Below are 10,376 nucleotides of genomic sequence, written 5' to 3'. Positions count from 1 at the left end.
AAATGGAGTCTTTCTCACAACCATCGATCCTTTCCGTTGAAGATAGATCACAAAACATTCTCATGTCAAGTCCACCAATTTATATCATATACTACAAATATTATTTGCATGACTGCAATATATATATACTAAAATTTAGACCCAAGCTTGCCAATCCCAAAAATATTAATTCGCTATCTATTTCTCGAGGACGCACAAGCTAGGAGTCATAGCAAATCAGTTAATAACATTAAATAACCTGTATTAACAGAAGAATTGAGCACTGTATTAGCTTGGATTGACGTAGGAAAAAATATAGGAACTCTACTGACAATAAAATCTATAAAATGATTATATGAGAGCATACAAGCTGGAAGTATATGGTGCTGGTTTCATTGTCTGGGTGCATGGCAGTGTAAACTTCCAGCAATTGTATTTCAGAGATGTGGCTGGTCTGTGGAAGCTGAAAGTATATGAAGCTCTGCAAACCTTTTTCTCTTGTTTGTTCCGTTGTCTCTCATGTTGGCTTTCAGAGATGAGGGCATGTTGGCTTTCTTTAACACCATATTTTTCCTTCCTTAACAGCCAGAACTTACAGTTTGAATAATGCTGATCAACCAGAGTTCAGTGATCAATCCACTTCCTCATGATTTTTACAGGTTGAAATCCTGACAGTAGCAGTACAAGTAATCAAATCATGTGAGTTGAACAAGTCATTCAGCTGCTAGCTGTACTTCTAAGCACTTACTATTCTTACATCATAATTCCAATATGTGATGATAAATCCTGTTTGGTCCTAACTGAATATAACAATTCCAGAATCATGTGTGCGCAGTTGGTAGTAAATTACCCTAATAAACTGAACAATCACAGCATGGCAAACAGGAAATAGTCAATTAGTCATTCTCATTTCAGACCATATGTATATATGCTCCAAACGCACAGGACAATAATACTTAAAGAACCATTACTCTCATTTTTGTGCATCCGTTCCCTGCAAGAAATCACCCATGAAATCAGTTAAACCTCTGCTGGTCCAGCTCAAAAAACATATGTCCACTTGTCCAGAATCCAGGTGAAATATGTACATGCTTCCAAAATGTTAGATACCATGCATCCATTCCCTGCAACAATTTTGTTTTCCCTGAAATTCCAGAATCTAGGTGTCTTCTTATTACAGATATATAATCAGAAAGAAAAGTGCACAGATCGATTTGATCTATTGGAGCTGCAACATAAACCCTAGGAAATCAACTGACCACACAGACCTAGGTAGAACTCGAACGAGCCGGCCAACACAACGTACCGCCGGGCCTCCACCTGCTGGATCTGACGCTCCCACTGAGAGCCCGTCAGCCGGACGTTATTCGTGGGGCCGCCGTCGACTGCCGCCACCTCAAGACGGCGCCGATGCGGAAGAAGACGGCGATCAAAGCGATTCAGATGGGGGCGAGGGGCATGCGCGCGGGCGGCGCGGGTTTGCCCGGACGGCGGCGGTGAACGTGGCGAGAGCGGTGACCGCGTCACCAGAGGACACGAGGTCGGCGATGGCCATCGACTAGGAGGCGGGGCGGGATAGGTCGACGGCGCGGAGGAAGAGCGCGCGGAGGGCGTCGGCTCGCGACGTCGTCGGTCGCGGAGAGGCGGCGTCGGCGTCGGTCGCGAGCGGCGTGGTGGAGCAGCGGCAACGCGGTGGAGGGGCGGCGTCGGCCGCGGTGGAGGGTCGCTGACCTGGGGAACGGACGGACGGAGGCGGCAGCAGGACGGGAGTACCGCGAGGAAGGGATGGCGGCAGAGGAGGGAGGGCGGCGGAGTGGCGGTGGCTAGGGTTTGGGAGGCGGGCGGGTGGACGGAGCTGGCGTAGAGGAGGCAGGCAGAGGGGAGTGCGCACGCGGGATGGGAGGGAGGGAGGCATAGCTGATATGGTCCGTCCGATCTAGTATAAATTGATTGTGTTCATCGAATCTATCCAATGAGTAAATGAGTAAAACCTGTTGATGCACTATAGGGTAGATGAATATGCACTACTAGACAAACCGTTTTTGCAAACGCGCCGGAGCGATTTTCGCATGCAGTTGCCCCAACCGCATGCGCCAAATCATCTGCGAAAATGCATGTCTTTGCATGCGACCAGGGCATCCGCATGCGAAAATCTGATTTTCGCATTCGGGTGCTTAAGCCGACCGCATATAAAAAGAAAAAATCGTAAAAAAATCCAAAAAGGAAAAAAAAGAAAAAACCTAGCGCCACCGCCGGCTCGAGCTCGTTGCAGCCGCCGCTTCCGCTCCCATCGTCACCATCGCTAGCCGGCCAAGACCACCGCCGCCACCACCCGAGACCGCCACCGCTGCTGCCCCCCGAGACCGCCGCCGCCGCCGCCGCCACCCGAGACCGCTGCTGCTGAGCACAAGGCACCGAGCTCCACCATAGAGCGGCGGATCCGGCCCTCCCGTGGACGACGCCACCGGATCCGCGGCCCCCAAATCTACTACCGCCATTCATCGCCGTGGCCACCGTTGAGCCGGGCCTCTCGAGGACGGCGCCGCCCGATCCGCCGTCGTCGTGTGTCGGCTGCCCTCCGCCGAGCGCCGAGTTCCTCCCTAGGGCGCCGCATCCCGCCCTCTCGAGGATGGCGCCGCCGGATCCGCCGTCGCACATCGCCATGCCGGCTGCCCTAGGTCCACCGTCGAGCGCCGAGCTCCTCCCTAGGGCGACGGATCTAGCCCTTTAGGACAGCGCCGTCGGATCCGCCGCCCTCGCCGTCGGATCAACTGCCCTCGCCGCCCGTCGACACCATCGCCTTGCCCGCTGTCGGTGAGAGGAGAGTAGAGGAGAGGAGAGAAAGAGAGAGATAGGAGATAAAAGGGAGAGAAATAAATGTGTGGTTGAAAAATTTTGAAATACTGATGAGGGAAAGAGAGAGAGGAAGACTAAAAAACTATGGGTATTTTTACATGCGGACCATCTAACCGACCGCATGTGAAAATAGATTTTTTTCATACGGCTATAAAAATATTAATTTGGTGTTAAATGAACTTCAAATCGAATTTTAAGATGCTAAATGAACTCATGTGAAAAGGTTGTCAAAAGAAAAGCTGTAGAACTCATTGTGATCTACCATTTTTCTTTTGGTCATTCGCCATCCGGGTTTGGTTGAACTATATAAAATTTGAATTTTTAAATATAAGAAAATCAAATATTTTTTGTATAGTAAATGATTTGAAATGAAAAAAATTGTGAAGAACAAAGTTGTATATGCTTATCAAGATCTGCAACTTTTCTATTAGTCATTTTTCTATATGACTTTGTTTGAACAGTTTGAATATGAATTTCACATTATGACAACTTCAAACAATATTTTCAAATACTAAATGGTTTCAACTGAAAAAGTCATCCATAACAAAGGTATATAACTCACCAAGATCTATAACTTTTATTTTGGTCATTTCTTTCGAAGTGATTTGCAAGATTATTCACAAAATATATATGTCTTATATAGTTATATAAAAACTATATAAGAGATTAAATTTTCTGGACAATCTTGCAAATCACTTTATTGGATGAAGAAATGACCAAAATAGAAGTTATAGATCTTACAACTTTATTATTGATGACTTTTTCAAATGAAATCATTTACTATTTTAAAATATTATTTGAAGTTTTGAAATTCAAAATTTTAATTGATAAAACAAAGTCACAGGAAAAAGTAACCAAAATAATACCAGCAAGAACACGATAACATGATAGAGCATGATTTTAGAAAAAATTAGGAAAAAATCATCTAATTTGGAGTTCATATGAGTGAGATACACTAGTTTCAATTTTTTCAAATTTTATTTTCGCATACGGCTTCTTAAGTGGCCCGTATGGAAAAATCGATTTTTTCATGCGGGCGCTTAAGTAAGCCACATGCAAAAATGAGCTTATTTTTTCATGCGACCCTCTTAAGAGGCTCGTATGGAAAAACATACGGTCCAATTAAGCAGTCGTATGGGAAAATGACGCTTAATTTTTGTAGACACCACTAGTTATGGTCCTATGAAAAAATGAGGGGCCTTGTACAGAAAAATGACTTTTGTAGTAGTGATGCATGTACTGTGATAATGATGTTGATGCTATTTCACTTGCCTTTCTGCAACGGTTGGATTGGACTGCTACTTCTCCAAATTTATATTCAAGATACAACATGAATCCATCTGTATTTCTTTGTGGATAACTTGTACAGCAGAGCTTCATCGTTTCATGTATACTTACAAGCAAAACACAACTTATTAGTGATTAAAAAAATAGTGTGGATAAAACTTTTATATGTGTGTCCTTATAGATTGAAAAAGCAAATGCTAAAAATAAACTATGATGAACTCCCCCACACACACCAAATGAACTCTAAAATTAAGTTTAAAATTCAAAAATTCGTATGCTTATAAGTAGATGAGCTTTGACCACAGGTTATATCATTCCCTGCTAATTTAAATACCTTCCGGATTATTTCATTGCTGGTCTGCTGGCTGTACGTCACTACTCATTTTTGCTTTGTCACTAACATCCTTTAGCCAGTTCCTCAAATGTTGCATGTTGAAATCTAGGGACATTCAATTAAGTTACTAACAAGTTCATTTACATGTGATGTTGGTGCCCAGTTTAAAGAATAATTTAGCAAATGTTATTTTATGAGGACTCAACTTGGAAACTACCTTTAGTCTCTTAATTATGATTGTCATCGTTCGATTTATTTAAATTTGTGTATAGGATCCTTCATAAGTTTGGATGAGAGCTGTTCTGAATAAAGGAAGGCGTTAAGTAAGAGATCTAACAAAGTATAGATTGCTGAAACTAGAGAAATTTAGGTGCCGAAACCTTAACATATATTGAAATTGTATAATGTTCCATATTTTGCAGGTAAACCTGACAACAATATATACTACTTTCCTAGGTAGTGTATCGTTTTTTTTTTTAACTGAATGCATTTCTGGTGTTAAAACGTGTACTCGTCATGTCAAGTTTTGTGCATAGGTTCAATTTCAGGATCGAAGAATGAAGAGCCCTGTGCCTGCATGAACTTTCTTCTGCCATAGTTTTGATGGTATGCTGCTGCAGCAGCAGCATGTCTCAATTCCACCAAAATCTCCAGGGATGGGGTCAAACCAGCTGCATCTCACACGCTTCCTCCCATGTATATGCCAACATGTAATGCTTACGCTTGCGGCTAACACCAGCGGTTGCATAGTTGCGTGACTCGTTGTCATCATTTTTAGCTAAAGATTTGTCTAATAGATATAGAGTCACTCTTTAGCTATTATAGGCAAATTTGTCACATTTTTATATTATTGACGCATGGCACTGATGTGACTAAGGTTACTCTTGATACAATTATGACTAACCAAAAGTATCAAGACCAAGTTATTAGAGTGCAGGAATCCAATTTGGTCAACTTCTCTAGTGTTATCTTGAAACAGCCGTCAAACAAGCATATGGGCTCTATCTTGATGAAAAGCTCTTAGGTCATCTTTCTAATAGATCGAACCTCAGCTCCAAATTACATCTCAGTCGGTACAATAACATAAATAAGGTGTTGTGTTACCTATAATAAGTCTATGGGCCTGTAATTCCATCTCAAACCCCAACCCAAGTAGGGCCTAAGGGGTGTGTCCCAACCTGCTAAAGTACGACCCTAGGTCATCTTCCCAGCTCCTTAAATAGACAGAGGTTATCTCAGATTTTGTTTAGATTAAAGTTTAACCATTGCTACTTTACTAGGTATAGTCTTGATCGGTTATATCGTCATTTCTCGTTCGGAACCCCAAATTATTATTTGTATTGAATCCCTACCGCAATATTAGATTGTTTTTATCTTATTTTTACTTGTTTATTTGATTTGTTTGTAGGAATATAGTTGATCTACACCTGCAAGATCAACGGCCCACAGAGAGGTATATCAATCACTAAGACATAACACAACAATGCCAATGCTAGCAAATAAATTAATTGTTAATCAATACTAAATTGTCCATCGACCGTCGTTACACCAAGCAACACTTGACGAGGACATCGCTGCCTTGAATACATATACACACAATACTCCTCAAGTTATTATGCGAGGTCCAATCACTAGAGCCCGTGTCTGCCAATTGAATTTATAGGTGAGCTTATTCTTAAGTACTTCCTTTTATAGTTTTAAGAATAGATTACTACCCAATGATGTTGTCATGCTTAAAACATTAGAGAGGATCATGAAATACTTGAAGAGAGGTGTGGATTTGAAGAAAACCATCAAAGACATCCAAGTAAACAAAGAGGCCTAGTCTAACCGAAGTTCAAGTTTGCCTTGACCTCCAGGCCTAGCTTGTAGTAATATGAACTCCAAGGATGCATACAGACTCTCTTTTTGATGATCCACACATTCCTGTATAGATAATTTTATAGTATATCTAATGGATTTGGTTTGACATTAAGATCACATTGGAGTCAACTATAATCGTTGAAACAAGTTAGCATTTAGAATATGTCAGGGTGCTACGACACCATTTTTTGGGCTGTTGGGCCATGTAACATCTCAGAGTCCATTAGGGTGCGTGTCTAGGGGCACCATGTACCAAATACTATATTTAGTCTCCATCTCCCACATTAGATTTTTTTGGGTTTTGCTTAGATTAATTATACCATCATAGTGTCATCAATAGATCGATTTGTGAAAACCCTACTTCAAGTTCCTGATTGATCACTTATCTACAATTGAGTTGTTATCTTTCTTATTTTTTTCTTATGTTCTTTGATTCGCACGTCAGGACTAGCCTTATTGGCGAGATAATAGGGTTTTTTCTCACTTGATAACTAAAGAAGACGTGGTGCTACCATTACATGGTTTGGATCATGTTGATCGGAATCCAAATTGTGTTATCAAGTTTCCGCCAAATTGAAAGTTATCATCACCTGACGGAAGATCGGGCACCCCATTGCCATCAGCATTGGTTTCACTCTCCTATGCTATAAAATATGGACTTGAGCAGTTGGACAGTGTTGACGTCAAAATGTGATCCGATGATGTGTCACACACGAGGCCTAGGAGTCACTTCTTAGAACGCTCCAGTGCAGGACCTAAATTCTTAGAATGCACGGGCGTGCCAGTCAGTTTGATCCTGCAACTGATAAGATAAACAGTAAAATAAGCCGATCAGCTATCGAGCCAATAGGTAACTGAGAAACCAGCCGATCGGACGTTGATGTAGCAGCGCTTAACCGATAGGTTGAACAATCGGCTGTGGAAAGCTTGGATTGGCTAAGAATCCGATACAAATACTTGAATGGTTAAATAAACATTGAAACATTTGTTGCGATTGGCCAAAAGTCAATTTACAGGTAAATGTCGGCATAAAAATAATGCAGTAAGGCAATCGGCTACACTATTGATATAAATATGCCAAGCATGTAGATTGGCAAAGATCATCGGTTGTAAATGACTGACAAACGACCAAGATCTATAAAATATCTAGTCTAGATTGCTAAGAATAATCGTGGAAGATCGGACCAAACCGAGACAGTTCAAGATTACGCCTAATAATCCTTGGATAGATAGTAAATAGATCTAGATTGCTATCAAGCCGATGAGCCGATGATTGATAACTTATCTGCTGGTACTCCGATAAAACAATGAGCAAAATACATTGATATGATATAAAACCATCTGATAAATGCAATCTACTAGATCAGACTGAACCGAGACAGTATTAGATTGAATATGTCAATAGCAAATATCAAACCAACATAGATCGCCCAAAGTGGTCGACCAGATCAACTCAAGATACGAAAGTAACCTAAGCTGAAACTGATACGATAACTAGCAATGGCACAACCAAATTAGAAGATCGGACCGAACCGAGACAGTTCCAATCTAGCCGATGCGATTACCGTGACCAGCATAATGTAGGACTTACCCCTCTGTCGGAGATCGATATGATGCAGCCCCGCGTCCGGTGTCAAGTTCCGCCAGAGGGTGGCCACACACCGAGAGTAATTGATCTATATTATGAGAAGTAGATGATGTACAATGACCCTAGGCACACATATTTATACCCTCGGGTGCATGCTAGTTCATGTTGGACATGACATACGACTCCTAATAGATAAAAAGAAATAAAAAACTCTATATGGACTCTATCTCTAATTCCTATTGAATACGACATAGTTTCCTAATAGATAAAAAGAAAACAAACAAGTCCTATTCACGATTAACTTAGAGATAAAAAAAACTCCTAAACTAACTCTAATTAACAGATAAATTTACGCCGCCATGCCTTGGTCTTCACGATTCCCTGTCGGATTCAAACTCTTCCGAATAAAATTTCTATCGGTAATTGCACATTTCCTTATCCGAATCCAATAAGAAAATTTACCAAATTTTGGTGTTAACAGACAGAGACTGGGATAACCTGCAGATGGATTTGCAAAGGGTTAGGCAGTTATAGGAGATACAAAACCATAACGGACCATAGCTAGAGCAATTCAAGGGTGCGAAGCCTTAGAGCATCTTCAAGAGGTGTCTAAAATTGATCACTAAAATTGATTGAGTTTTGGGAATTAAACTAGAAAACAAATCTTCAATAGGTTACCATGTCTATTCCCAATATTTACGCATGCATAAAATCAGCTTTTCCATATCCTATATTTGTGGTAGAGAGTAACACCTGAGTTTTTCCCTAAGCAAAAGAAATCGAAAGCCAAAATGAAATCACAGAAATTGTGTTGTTTAGTCAAGATTAATTAAGTAAAAGACAATGTTTAATTAATTTGACCTAAAGGTCATGAATGCGTTTGTCGTGCCCGTCGTGTCAAAATCGATTAACTGGACATACAATTAAAATTTTAGAAGAATCAGACTAAAGTTTCAACGAATAAAAGTTGTTCAAAGTTTAAGCGAAGTCGGCAATAGTTCTTTCTCCCTTTTTGTTTAGCTTTAGGGCCTTTCCTTTTTTCCTTTGGTCGTAGTCGTGTTGCGTGGGCCCTTGGCCAAGCCACCGCCGTCCCCTCCCTTGGTTCGGTCATGGTCGATCCCTTCCCTTCCCTTTTTGACCATGGTCACGTCCTCCCTCTTTTCCTTTTCCCTGTTGCGTACGATTCCATGTTCTCTTTCCTACGTCTTTAACTTTTCCTTTCTTATAGGGGATGATTTCCCTTTTGATTTAGATTTCCTTATATGTTTCCCACATAAAAACAACCCCCAACCCCCCTAACATCTCATCCGCCACCTCCCCTCCCCTTGCATGTGCGCCAACCGAGCCCTAGCCCTAGTCGCCGCCTGCCATAGCCAGACCGCCGCAGTCACCGTTGGTTGTCGAACGAACCCTAGCCGCCACTGCCACTGGGTCGTCATCGCTTGTTGCCGCTGCTTGGCCGAGTCGCTACCCCATTGCTCTCTTGCCACCGCTGCATTGCTGCATAACCACTGCCATAGCTGTGAGTCGTTGCTTTGTCTGTTGCGTGAGTCCATAGTTCGTGCGTTGTTGCCATTAGGTTTTAGCATGTGTCATTAACGAGTCCTTAATTTACAGTGCGAAGTCGTGGTTCCGTACATGTAAATGAGTCGTCCGTTAAGCAGTTTAGCAAATCATTAAACCTGTCGTGTTTCAGTCGTGTGTTTCACAACTCGTGTTTCAGTTCGGTATCACCGTGTGATTCTGAGGTTCGTGCATGTTTATGTTCTGTTGTGCAAAGTCATGTTTCGTTTGTGTTTTGGTTTAGACGAGTTTGAGCCGTTAACGGATTGTCGTGCGAGTCTACGATTTGTACGAAGGTTGTTAACGAGTTTGATGTTTGTCAGGGTAAGGTTCTATTTTCCTGTTCAATTACCTGTTTTGTTTAGGCTGCCATTAGAAATTCGCTAACTCATTTTCCAGGTTTAGCAAAGAAAACAACCGAACTCATAAAGTGTTAACGCCATAATTTAGAATTAGCCGTTAGAGAGAAAAGCGAGAGAAAAACATCCGAATTGGACAAGAAGTGAAGCAATTAGACTAATCAATTGAAAAGTGAATTGGATAAAGCCGACGGAAATCGACCCGGATTGGGAGATGAGTTTGATTTGGGAAACAGATAAACTAGATGTTTTAGGCAGTTTCTTTAAATAGAGTCTGTGTGTAATAAATTAGGTAATAGATACATCACCTCGCGACTTGTAAAGATATCAACAATCATATGATCAATACAATTTTCAGCACATCGTCACAACTTTCGACAGGAGCGATCTCTCGGCGCGAGGTTTGTTAGCTTTGCAATGTGAATTCGTGGTTGTCAACCCGTCGGATCAGCTAGATAGAACTGTTTCGATTTAGTTCGATCTTCTATTTAGTTCGTTCCATAGTTTATCTAAAGCTTGTTGTTATTTCGATCTATTTATTAGTTTG

The sequence above is a fragment of the Oryza brachyantha genome, chromosome 4 (assembly GCF_000231095.2).
Source record: "Oryza brachyantha chromosome 4, ObraRS2, whole genome shotgun sequence".
Classification (NCBI taxonomy): domain Eukaryota; kingdom Viridiplantae; phylum Streptophyta; class Magnoliopsida; order Poales; family Poaceae; genus Oryza; species Oryza brachyantha.
The sequence above is the reverse complement of the archived record's forward strand: the minus strand, read 5'-3'. Positions refer to the sequence as shown.